The sequence below is a fragment of the Aythya ferina genome (genome assembly GCF_964211825.1).
Source record: "Aythya ferina genome assembly, chromosome: 8".
Taxonomy (NCBI): Eukaryota; Metazoa; Chordata; class Aves; order Anseriformes; family Anatidae; genus Aythya; species Aythya ferina.
In genome coordinates, this window is record NC_140304.1 from 25559256 (window position 1) to 25571658 (window position 12403).

General features: G+C 45.5%; 1 protein-coding gene and 1 long non-coding RNA gene across 3 annotated transcripts in view; both read right to left on the reverse strand.

Annotated features, from left to right (window-relative positions):
- The window catches only part of BEND5 (BEN domain containing 5), a 931317-nt gene that overhangs the window by 15127 nt on the left and 903787 nt on the right, over positions 1–12403 (reverse strand). The gene's annotated exons all lie outside the window — the stretch shown is intronic.
- The window catches only part of LOC311440460, a 65029-nt gene continuing 56282 nt past the window's right edge, over positions 3657–12403 (reverse strand). Inside the window, exons 2-3 of the long non-coding RNA XR_014695431.1 lie at positions 5600–5785; positions 3657–5194 (exon numbers count right to left, since the gene is read on the reverse strand). This is a non-coding gene — a long non-coding RNA (uncharacterized lncRNA). The remainder of the gene's footprint in view (positions 5195–5599; positions 5786–12403) is intronic.

Sequence of the window (12403 nt, forward strand, 5' to 3'; positions counted from 1 at the left end):
CTAGACCTACCTGTTACAGAGTATCACCCGCTTATCCTCTACAGGGTGATGAGCAACTGGAAGAAATGCAATGGATGCCACAGCTGTATTGTGGGGGCTGAGGACTCCCTCCATTGCTTATTTTGAACTGATGCCTACACAGACATTTTTTTTTTTACCCTGATGCTGCCCCAAACAGCTATTTCAGGGTTGTTGATGCAGAAGCTGAGGAGGGTATGTAACCTGGGGAATCTAAATACGCCTCTGGATCAGACACTGAGCAGTCCAAGGAAATAAACCGTTGCTGGGTTGTTTTGTGTGCATGTATGCATGTTCTGTTTCATCAATAGTTATCTGCTGATGTTTCCATTAGAGGAAAATTCCAGAAGTGCAGCATCCCAGGGGCTTCCAGCAGCGCCTGTGAAGATGCTAGCTTCTAAATGAAGCTTTTATTACCCGCCCACTTACATTAGACACATCAAAACAAGTGAGCATGAGACATCAGGTTCAGGCATCACTGTGAAATCTCTTTATCATTTATTTATTTATTTGTAGGGGAGGTCGAACTGACATGACTCAGTCTCTAGTTCTACCTCTGCAACCAAAGACTATTAGCCAGCCACCAGCTCTGCTGGTGCTGCAGTCAAGCCCTGATAAAGAGGTTGAGGATGACTCCTGACACCGATTTTCTCCCCAGTGATCCAGTCCCACTTCTCTAGTTTCCATTGCCATACCTGGGGATGGATATATGGATCCATCCCTTCTGTTTCAGGGTCTTCCTGGGTACATTAATTGCCATCCTAATACCATGAGTGCTGCGGGCATCTATATTCCTCTGCCCAGCGGCGCAGCACAGCCTAAACAACTGGTGTTCATGGCTGTTGTCTGCATGGACAGGGACAAGGGGTTGTGTGAAACGGCACTGGCTGCTGCAGCACCCAGAGAGCAGCAGCCTGCCAGCACCAACAGATGAGGATAACTGTACGCTCACAAAAGTTTAGAAAGTTGGAGACAGCTTCAAGTTTATCGGTTCCAGGGAGGGCACCATCGCTTTGAAAGTGTTTTGTGATTGTTACAGGAATTTGGGGATGGCTGGGGGTAGTTTGGTTTCTGCAGCTGTGAGCTCAAAGCAGCAGCAAAGGTTAAGAGTTCAAAGTCGTTTGAGAAAGCCAGAAAGAAGGGGAGAGGGTTGTCAAACATTTAAGGGATTGAGAAGACTAACATGGCTTGATCTTGTAGTTTCTTTCATTTACTCGGCACTTTAAAGACACAAAGTGGTAATTGGACTCAGTCAAGTCTCTAGGACATTTTGTCGGTGCCACTCTCAGAAGGCTCATCTGCCAGAACTGGCCCTGCTGCCCTTTTCTCTGTCTCCCTACATCACGTTTGTTCACATGGTGGGAAACACCTGACCTGCTGTCCTGGGGGACGAAGCCCTGGGATGAGAGTGGGTGCAGCTCAGGAAGTGGCTACGTGAGCCCCTCCATGGTGCCTTACAACTCTGCTTCAGCCCTGACCTGGAGGAACCCAGTTCTATGCCTGAAATTAGATCCTGGGGAAAGCTTTTTAATGACGAGGACAGTTAACTACTGGCATAACCTGCCTAAGCACATCTTGAAATCTCCAGAGTTAAGGTCTTCAAGAACAGGTTAAACCCATAGCAGACAAGAAGGACTTAGGTCTAACTGGCTTTGCATGAAGTTAGGGAAAGGAAGTATATAAGGGCCCCTAATGCCCCTCCAGCCCCATTTCCTTCAGTTCTCACCGTGTCCTGCAGCCCACACAGACCTCCTGTTTGCTAGGTTTATGAGGAAAGGCAAAGGCATGTTGCAGAGCATGGACACACCAGTAGACAGACCCTGGGGTGAAACTGCACACGCAAACCTGTGCCACCACATGTGGCTACTGCAAAGCCACGACACGGGAACAACTTGCAGTCAGTGCTGCTGGAGAGAGATTCAAAGCAGCATGGGATAAAAAATGTGCATGTTCTATTACTAGCCTCTCTAGCCATCCTACCCCCACCGCTCTGCCGGCCGCCTCCGCAAAGGATGAACAGTTTCTGTCACAGAAATCAGGCACCTGATACATAAAAACAGAAACAGCAATAACAGCCTCTCCCTGTGACTGCCTAGCCTGGGCGAGAAATGGCCTGACTCACTCAGACAGTGCGGGCAGCACGCGCCTGCACAACTGACAGAGAAAAACAAATCAAAGCAATGACATTTGCATTTATTTCACATACACAGAAGACCCAGACTCCATTTTGCTTTGCTAAATATCACAAGCACATAAGTAACTGCAGCTACAACCAGAACCCACCTTTTCTGGGTAGTTGGTCTGGTTTGCTTTTTAATCATCTTTCTTCTGCAACCACTCATGCTGTGCTTTTGCTCACAGAAATGCTCTACATAACTTCAGCCACATTTGACAGAAGACCATTGCCCAGCTATTCCCATCACAGGAGATCCCATGAGGCAGTAGAAATCCGTCTGGGAGAGGCACAGTGGAAATAGCGGGGTGAATCTCCACCCCCACAGGCTGCCATGACTTCCTCCCCTCTCCTCTTCCTTCCTCCTCCATCTATTTGTTGTTTCACCATGCTCTGTATTTCTACCTGGAAGTGGAAACCGGCTTCCCCATGGCTGGTTTCCTTCCTGGAAATGCTGTGAGAACAGCATTAGCTCTTTAAATGGCATCAGCGCTTTTGGGGAGATTTCAGAACAGTCTGCTCATGCACAACGCTGCCAAATTTTGCAGATGCTAGGAAGTTCAGATAAGACAGGAATCATGTGGGGCTCTCTGCTAAATCCCCCACACTTATGATCCTCACCACGTCTCACACCCTGAAGCTGCTGGCCCTGGCATGAAAACAGGACAGAGGAGGAGTGGGGATCTTGCAAGCCATTACTAGTTTTTGACTGAGAAGATTCACTGATCCTATTGTGAACAGTCTGCTTCAGCTGGAGGCTCCAGAAGCGAGCACACAGCCTTGTTCTGTTCATGTGTGGAGGCAATAAAAATCTCAATTTGGAAACCAGTTAGCGGTACAAGTCATTAGGGGAGGTACTAAATGTTGCTGCTTTAATAGCTCACTGATCATTTAATAATGTCGCTGCTGCAGAGCATGGTGGCACCATTCACTCGCTTTTGTTTTGCTTTTTGAAATTCACGGTCATTCCACTTTCAAGTGAGTGGATTATCTCTCTTTTCCCCTCTTGCCAGACACTGCGAACTGCTTTAAATAATTAGAAAAAGGATGGCTCCTTCAAGTTCGCCATCTCATTTTCATAAGGTCCAGAGTCATTGCTTTGGAACAGGAAGAGAAGCTGTGGTGGTAGCGAGGATTTGACAAGGGCAGAACAGTTAGCAGCCCCCACTCATCTTTGATAAGTCCTGTGGGGTCCCTGCCAAGCAGATTGGATCTCTATTTTTGTGTCTCATCTAGAGGACAGCACCTCCATCAATTTGAAACACTGCGCTGGGTTATTAGTTTATGGAATTCGTCCAAGTTTACTCCTAAGCAGGATTTAAAATCGTGACCTTCCAATTCAGAGGCACCACTTACCAGACCCACACAAGTCTTTTGTTTCAAACAAATAGCTTTAAGTTCTATAGCTAGACAGGAGGGAAGAAGGAGAAAAAAAAAAAAAAAAAAAAAAAAAAAAAAGGGAAGGAAGAAAGAGGAAAGGAAAATGAGATGCAAAGAGAAAGAAAGATGAATCTTTTTAACAGCGCAAATTAAAAACCAGAAGAAGCTCTTTGTCTGACAAAACTGAATTCTACAGCAAATCTCAGTCCACCACCACAACAATCCTGTTATTTATGAAAAGAGGGTTATTTTGTGTGGGAGAGTCCCAGATGACTGTGGTCAGTGAGCATACTGTCAGCTTCATACAATCTCAAGAGAAATATGGATGAGGTTTTCTCGTCTGTTTATAACAGCTTCCATCAATGGATCAAACCCCTTCCTGACATGAACAAGAGCTCTAATGGAAAATGGCATTACACGGCTTTAAACCGCAGTGCTATATTACCGTGCTATATTACACCCAGAACCAGTCCTCTATTTTAGCAGAGCTGTTCTCGCCAGTCACTTACTTGTTCTGTTTCACAGGACTGCCACTGTCCTTTGACAAGTAAGAGATGCTGCCCATGTCACCTCTAATTGTGGGGGGACACTTCAGATGAAGCGTGACTGGGACAACGCAGAGACTTTGGTGGGGGGCTATTCTGTGGCTTTTCCTGATCACTTACCACAGTGCAAATCTGGGTGCTGACGACCATACACCCTTCCCCAGGACCATCAGTGCAGGAAACAAGGTTCACGTGCTCCGGTATATCTGGTTACGTATTTCAAAATCATTAGCAAAGGAGGGAACTTCTAAAATGGAATGTGGGAGCAGACAGGACTGACCCAGTCCTTCCTACCAGCTTCTGCAGGAGCAGGGCCTGGGCAGGACAGCACTTAAAAAAAACAGGCTGTCAGCTTGCAGAGCCGTGAGGTGTCCGTGGGCATGCTTCCTGGGAGGGTCTGCCATGGTCAGTGAGGATGGGGCTCCTCATAGCTCCAGTGTGAGGCCCAGGCTGGATGTGGGAACTGCTGGTCACAGCCTCTTGTGGTAGGAGGCACGAGATCAGGCGACAGAATTGCAGCTGTCCCCCCTGGCCTTAAAATCTATCAATGTCCTGAATACAGCCAGCCTGGAAATGGCACAGGGACTTTCCCCAAGTCCTCTCGCACATTAGGAGAATATTTCCATTCCCATCCTGATCCAAGGCATGACCGGACAGCACAGATGCTTTTGGAAATGAAACATAATGGCAAAGACAAGTCTTCATTTTTATTCCTCTTGTGTGTTATCAAGGAAGGAGCTGGGCGGAAAGCCCCCTGGCTGACTATTTCAGGCTTTCAGGCCCTTTTCCTGAAATGCTTGATTGTGGTGGAAGAAATTACGAAGATGGAAGTTGCGTGCTCTTCTCCCTGAGTAATCAGAGGCCTGTAATTTTCCCTCCTCCTCTGAAAGGGGAGGACGAAGAACAGGTATCTTGGAGAGCGGGGTTTTATCTCTGCTGGAGGGAGTGTGCCGCAAGGACCGTGCCGTATTTCCCATGAACTCATTTCAATATCAGCTCTCGCATCTGTCCTTCTTGTGAACTCAACAGAAACAGGCAGATGCTGGTTAATGCCTGGGGTGGGGAACAGAGGGGTCTGCTGGTAGAGAAATAAGTAGGTAGAAGGTGGAGTTGCTGGATGGGAGACACTGTCAGGAGAGAGTCAAGAGCCCCTGACCCCATGCCCATGATGGGGAGCAGAGGGAAACATGCTTGAATGCCTGGAGCCCCAGTTCTCCCTCTGCCACACCACAGCACCAGCGAAGAAGCCACCCAACTGAACCGAACACATTTGGCTGCTGATGAAAACCTCTGCATAAAACTGACCTGCAGAGCTGCCGCCACACGCGGCCAGAAAAGGGGAGCACTTAATTCACCATGGGATTTAAGATATGCAGACAGCAGGAAAATCAGGCCACCCAGAGCAAGCACAGAAACAGAGAGATGTGAGATGTCTCAGACACTACCAGAGTAGCACTAGAAATGCAACACTGCCTGTTTTTACCTCTGAATCCACATGCCATTTATCCTGCACTATGAGCATCATTTTGCAGGGACATCTCTGCTGTTCCATTATCCTAATGCCATCTTCACATTGCTCTGTGCAAGTTACATTTTATTCATCTTACAGTCCCTCTACGCCACTGGGAGATGGAAATGGGCCCTCCTGTAAATGGTAATCTGGCCTAAGCTGTAAAATGAAAAAAGAAAATGGTTTATTTAATATCTTGGCAGCACTGACTCCTGATGAGATTATCTAAGGGGCAGAGGTCAGAGCTCATAGCTGAAAAGGAAAGTCTCAGAAAGGGTGAATTTCAGCACCAGTAGATTTTAATTCATGAAAATACCGCATCAGCATCACTCTCTATATTTATATACTTTAAAAATGATTTACCTAAAAAAAAAAAAAAAAAGAAGTTATAACAGCTCCTGCTAAATTGTCCCAGAATGAATTTGATCCAGTATTTACTGGTCTCACATTACTATCTGAGGAATCTGTAGTCAGAGTATCAACAAAACATGAGGCTATGTCTCTTCTTGTGATGTTAACGTTTCTGTTATTTTGTATTGTTTAATTCTGGTCACTTGCCAGATCTGGGAAGGAGCCCTTGCGGATTAGCTGACCTCAGCTCTTTACACAGTCAATGAAAATTACAGAGTTGATTCTCTCAGACACACTGAAAAGGGATAAGGGGAAAGGAAGCAATTTCCAAGTGAAAATACAGCATTCACAATCTTCTCAGATCACTGATGTTCTCAAATGCACAAGGGAAAAGCAGCAAGTAAACTTAAGTGTTAACAGCTTCTGTTTTCAGTTTGGTTAGAAATGCAAGAAGAGTACAAGCATTTCCAATTCCAATTAAAACTCCCAAAATACACTGGAAAATCATGAGCAGAACTTTTTTGGGATGCTCTTGGTCCATCACAGCTCAGCCCTGAAGCATGATGACACCCATCGCTTCACGTCTAACAGTTCTCATTAGCGATTCCACTCACAGCTTTGTGCATAACATTCACCACTACCCAAACAAAATCAGTTTCAAGATAAATGGTAAAAAGAATGTTTCAACACACCAAAGTGTGGATAAACCATTTTTCATCTCTAAATTGTTGGAAGCTCATGAATTGTATAACTCATAACTAGGCATCAGTAGTCTGTTGCATGCTGCATTTTCCCTCTTCAGCTGCAGCTTGCATTTTGAGACAGAGTCAGTAGCCTTGAGGAGAGAAATCCTAAAAAAGAAGAAATTATGAAATATGAGGATTTAAGAAATATGAGAAATTAAGAAATTATGAAATGTGAGAATTGAGTTCCATTGTGATATAAACCTGCCTGTAACTGATTTTAAAGCTTTCGGGTAGAGGAAAGATAAAGAGTTAAAATGCCTCTCCTTAAGGACTTGCTCAGAGACCCACTAGATTCTTCCTGCCTTCAGTCAGTCTGTGGTAAGTCCATTCAGGGCAAGGCATCATCTGCATCTGTAGTGGGCAAAATACAAGGAAGAGACAATTTATATTCAGCAACTGGCTCACCTCCTCTCTCAGACTGTCCTGGGAGGAAAAAGGACCACGGCCTCAGAGGCTGTACCTTTAAAAACACTTGCAGGCTGCAAGTAATAGTCATGCTTCAGTGTGTTCAACATTTTGGCTGAGCTCAGTACAATGTGCAGTGATTTAAGGCTGGGAGATCAGGCGGGATTCAGCAAATTCAGAATTATTTATTTCTTTAGAGCAGAAAGTCTGGCTACAGATTATTTACTGCAAATGGGTCTGTTTGGGGGAGGGGAGGAAGGAGAGAGGGTAGAGAAGGGGCAAATTGATTGATTGAAATTTTTCAATTAAAATAAGCAGTTTTTTAAAAAGATTTAAGGTTTTATTGGAAAGTGTGAAATAATTCAAGAGTGTGGAGCCTTACTAAGTGCAGATCATGGAGAACTGGGGAGGAAAGAAAATAAAATCTTATTCTGTGGAAGAAGGGAAGGAAGGAAAAAAAATGGATGAAAAACATCATTATCTTTGTTTCTTCTGCTACGTTAATGTATTTCTCTCCCTGTGTTATCTCCAGTATCTGCAAGTATTGATTCAGAATAAGGCACTGTGGTGTAGGCTGCAGGCAGCAGAAAGCTCTGCTGGGAGTGGCATGTTTCCAGGGCTGTCAGAGCATGAAAAAATACCTGGGGATTGTTTTTACAATGGTATCTGTGCCTGGACAAACTGAAGACAGGCACATTACCCTCTCTGCAAGGACTAGGCTGAGCTGGAGTAGCAGAAAAGGTCCGGCTCAAGGGGTGGATCAATGATGGAGGTGTCTTTGGGTGTTTTGCCTGAGCTTGAGTAGCATTAAAGGATGAGAGGACAATGACAGTTAAATGAAGTAAAATTCTTCTGGATGGGGAACATGAGGCATGCATGCCAAGACCTTATTTTTGTTTGTTTTTCTGTCTTGGACTCAAAGATGCACACCGGATCTTGAGCTCAAGCTTTAGGGGACACACATGAGCTGGGCCAAAGCTCTCTTCACATCAGCCAGACACACCTCATTTGTAGCTGGTTGCTCCAAAGTGATGCTGGCAAAGGACAGGAAAGAATTAAGGCTGTTACTAGTAGGTAGAGAAAATGAATGCTATTTTTGCCTCTCTAAGGCAGGAGTAAAATATTATTGTAATCTCCGTCCCCCCAATTAATTTCCTCTTTTGCTATTATAATTCTCATTCCCAGATAAATTTAGCTTTTTCTAAAACCTTTGATTTTTCCTTTGTGTTTTACACTCAAGCTGGAATGCAGCGATAAGGGACTACACACACATATATATTTAATCTACACACGCACACGTATAGCTATATATAGTCCCTGCCACAAATAACACTCCTCTGACTGCTGTCACAAAGCCCTTGCTAGAAAAGCTACTCACCCAAGCTGGCTTGCTTTCCTACATCATGTCCCTCAGGGAAGGACTGTTGGCAGCAGCATGTCTGTGTCCAAATAAAGATGCTGGAAAGGTCTGCAGCTCTCCCCTGCTCCACTGCCTGTCTCTTCTGCTTACTTCTCCTATGGGGTGGGAATAAACCCCTGCCAAACTTCAGCCCCACTGTCTCCTGTCACAAAAACAACAGCCGACTTTGCTGAAGTGGCTGGAATTACACCGCTAGGCAGTCAGTGTGGGAGAGGCTCTTGATTTATAAAAGGGGGCATCTCAAATTGGGAGGGGATTCAGCATTACCTGGTGGGGCAGCTTTAGAGCCACTGCTTTCTCTGGTGAAAAGGGCTTTCCTAACAAGATGCTTGTGACCATAATACAACCACAAACCTCTGTAGTTTATGAGAGACCTGAGCAGCAACTTCGCATCTCTCCATTTTCCAGAGTGTCACTTATGGTTATAAAAATCACTTCCCCTTCACATTCTCCTTCTGGAGGTGAGGCCTGTCTGCTGCACTGGCACAGCTCCTGTGCAATAAAATGAGAGGCTGAACTGAGTGATAGTCCCAGTGGATGAAGATAACAGGAACAGGAGGCTGTTTGCCTCCTACATCGTTGTTTTTTTTTTTTTTTTTTTTTTTTTTCTTTTGGTAAAACAAACCCCCAATAATATTACTTTTTTCCTATAAAAACCTTGTACTTTGAGGCCACATCCTGTTTTGCTATTGCCACAGTCTCACTGTCCGCTTGCATTCCCCATCTCTATCCCCATATTGCTATTAATAACTATTTAATTCCAGAACTTGCCTTCATTCACAGGTTCCTGTATCTTGTGGAGGACTCACATAGTCACACAGCCCAGCTGATGCAGCAGCACCGACCTCTGCACCACCAGCACCCCCCTCCCAGACCCACCTCCTACACTGGTGTTTGCATCACGTCACCGGGGAATATTCACCCACGGGTGCCAAAGGACTTGGCTGCAGCTGCACACCCTGACACACAGGGATGAGATTGAATGCCTCTCTTCAGTGAGCAGCCCTGCTAAGCTGGATGGCCGAGCTTCCAGCTGCATCCCAGGCTTTTGTGAGATGCAACATTTGGCTGTGGAGTCACCAGGAAGAGTCAGCCTCTGACGCTCCTGAAGTTGGTTTAATTTCAGTGTTATTGTCAGGGGACTTAAGAGACTTTTAAAAGGATGATCAGAAGTCCAGAAAGCCTGAGGAAGAAAAACTGGTAGAATTTTGTTACTTTTGGACCACAAAACAGGGAAGAGAGAGGATGCTGTGAACAGGTGAAGGCTGCTGTATAAGAGGATAAACTTATCTGCATCTGCTGGTGATGGGATAAGAAACAAAGGTCTTATTTCACAAGAAAACAAATTGTCATTTGATTTTAAGGCAAGCTTTCCAGTGATAAGACTAATGAAACACGCAAAAAAATATCTCCTGCAGAGGGCAAGGCAGAATTAGAAAAACAGGTATGAGGAGAGGGACAAGTAGAATTGATCCTGCCTGAAGACTGAGGGGTAGGTAGGCAGAGGGGTACCCATCTAACTCAATTCTCTAGGTTCAGATCATGTTGTACAAGCACCCTCTCCATGGGGATATTTCTCAGTCCTTAGCAAGGCAGATGCAACCAGTCTCTACTTCTACTGTCAGGAAGAATAAGAAGCATGAAGAGGCAGGTGCTGGTCTAGTGCACGGTGTCCCTGCCATGGCCCTGGGGTTGGAATCAGATACCTTTAAGGCCCTTTGTAGCTCACAACCCCCAGAAGACCACCAAAACCATCTCACCACCCACCACTATGGCCTGTGATTGAAAATTCAACCTCCTTAAAGTCACTACAAGCTGCCATCTTCAGCTGGACTGAATCCTGAATCCCCTGCCCCGCATTCATTTGCTCGGTATTTCTGAATTCAAATGCTGTTCTTTAAAAGCCTCTCCACCTTTTGCTGCTAATTAAAACATTGGTTGCACTCTGGCTTGCTTTTCCAAGAGGTCTGGACAGCATCGCAGGCAGCTCAGACAAACAAACAACCAAACAAACAGGATCCATTAGGAACTGCCACTCCTGACTGTCGCCCTTTCGCATACATCACGTTGAAAAGGTTAATGCTTCCCCAAAGGTGTGAAGGAGACGGGCAGAGGGGAGGGGCAGGAGGGATCCAGTCCTGTGAGGACCAGATGTCAATGAGACTCAATACAGCACAGAATGGGCTCCCCCTGCCCCCCCGAGTGAGACAATTGCCCATCCCTTGGCAAAGCTTCCCTTTGAGGGATCTATAATTTATTAGGGAAGGTGGAGTTCTGAATAAATTGCGCATAGAGATGAAGCGGTGATGATCGCTAACTCAAATCCCTAGGAGCGTGGCATTTTCAGTCTTTAGCTCCCATTTGTGTCCCCCCCAGTCCCTACTAAGTGAGCAAGCCAAAGAGCTGAATATCGACAAAACATAATGAGCTCATTGAGATCTAAGCATTGCAATTAGCAGGGTGGAATGGAGCGGAGGGGCTGGGAGGCAGACTGTAATTATTTATAATGTTGATAATCACTTACATGTAGTTAAAAATATAAATACATCCCAAAGCTTGATGGCATTAACTACCCTTCAATTAGCTCCGTGCCCAGTAAGTAAGCGATACCCAAGCACTTAGAGGAGAAAGGCTCCAGGCCTCTGTCTCAGGGCTGTACTCACCAGGAGCCTACAAACTATTGGCACAGGTGGGTTGAAGTAGAGATTTTAAAGGAGATATCATCAAGACAGCTCCCATCACTAGCTTATTGCTAATGCAGTTGTGGAGGAAGACAGCTCAGATATGTGGCTCATTCTCACCTGGTGGTAGTTTCCCCTCTGCCACTTTTGCTCATAAATTTCATGCATCCAATCCGTTAGATAGCTGTATGGCTTCTCGCTGACCAGAATTCAATTAAGTCAAGGGGCACTGGTACAGAGAGCCCCCCGGGAGGAGAGAAGCCCTTTGCTGTGTGACAGGCTGGTATCTCTGTGCTGCAGTCCCAAAGTACCCGTGGTGCATTACAGAGATGCTTGAACCATCGTTAGGAGCACTCAAACCACGGCACCGTGTGTCTGTGCACAGCTCACCTCATGCTGTTTCTCTCGTGCCTAAGCCAGCTTGTTTAAAAATAGCTTGAGTACCTCTGTGCTGCAGATATTTCCCTGTTCCTGAAGATTTCGACCAAAGCAACTCTTCCACAAAGCCAGCCAGTCTGGAGAACTGCTGAGATGGACAATCAACTACTTTCTTTTCCTGCCATATCCCATCTCTTTGTGGACACTGAATCAAAACATCTTTCTTATAGAAACGTAAGAGATGTTATGAAAGAGTCGGTCCAAATACAGACATGTTTTACCAGCCCGAGGGAAGGGAGAACAAGCAGTGGAAAGCAGCAACTCTGAGCAGAGGCAAGCTCTTGGGGAAGATTACGTACTTGAGAGCAGAGCCGAAGATCAACAACATACCTTCACCTGAACGGTAAGCAGCCGTGACCCTTATCATCTCCACAGTGCACTCCACTGACGTAAAAGTACAGCCTAAGTCAGGTTTTAATGGAAAAACAGGTGAGAGTGAAACCACCAGGGAGGGGGAGATTACTGTACATCAAAAAGAAAGAGATTTTGGGGTGGGGGAGTAGATAAAACCCCAATCTGCCTGTACCATTGATTTCCTTCCAGGTGAAGGGAGCATTTAACACACGGAGGTTAAATGTGGACCCTTCTCAGTGCAAATGTACAGAGAGGGCAGCAGTGGAGGAACGGTCACCGGAGTCTAGTGAGGGAGCTTAATGAAAACAAGGGAATTGTGGAAAGAAAAAAAAAAAAAAAAAGGCAGAAATAGGAAAAAAAAGGAGGGAGAACAGAAGCAGGC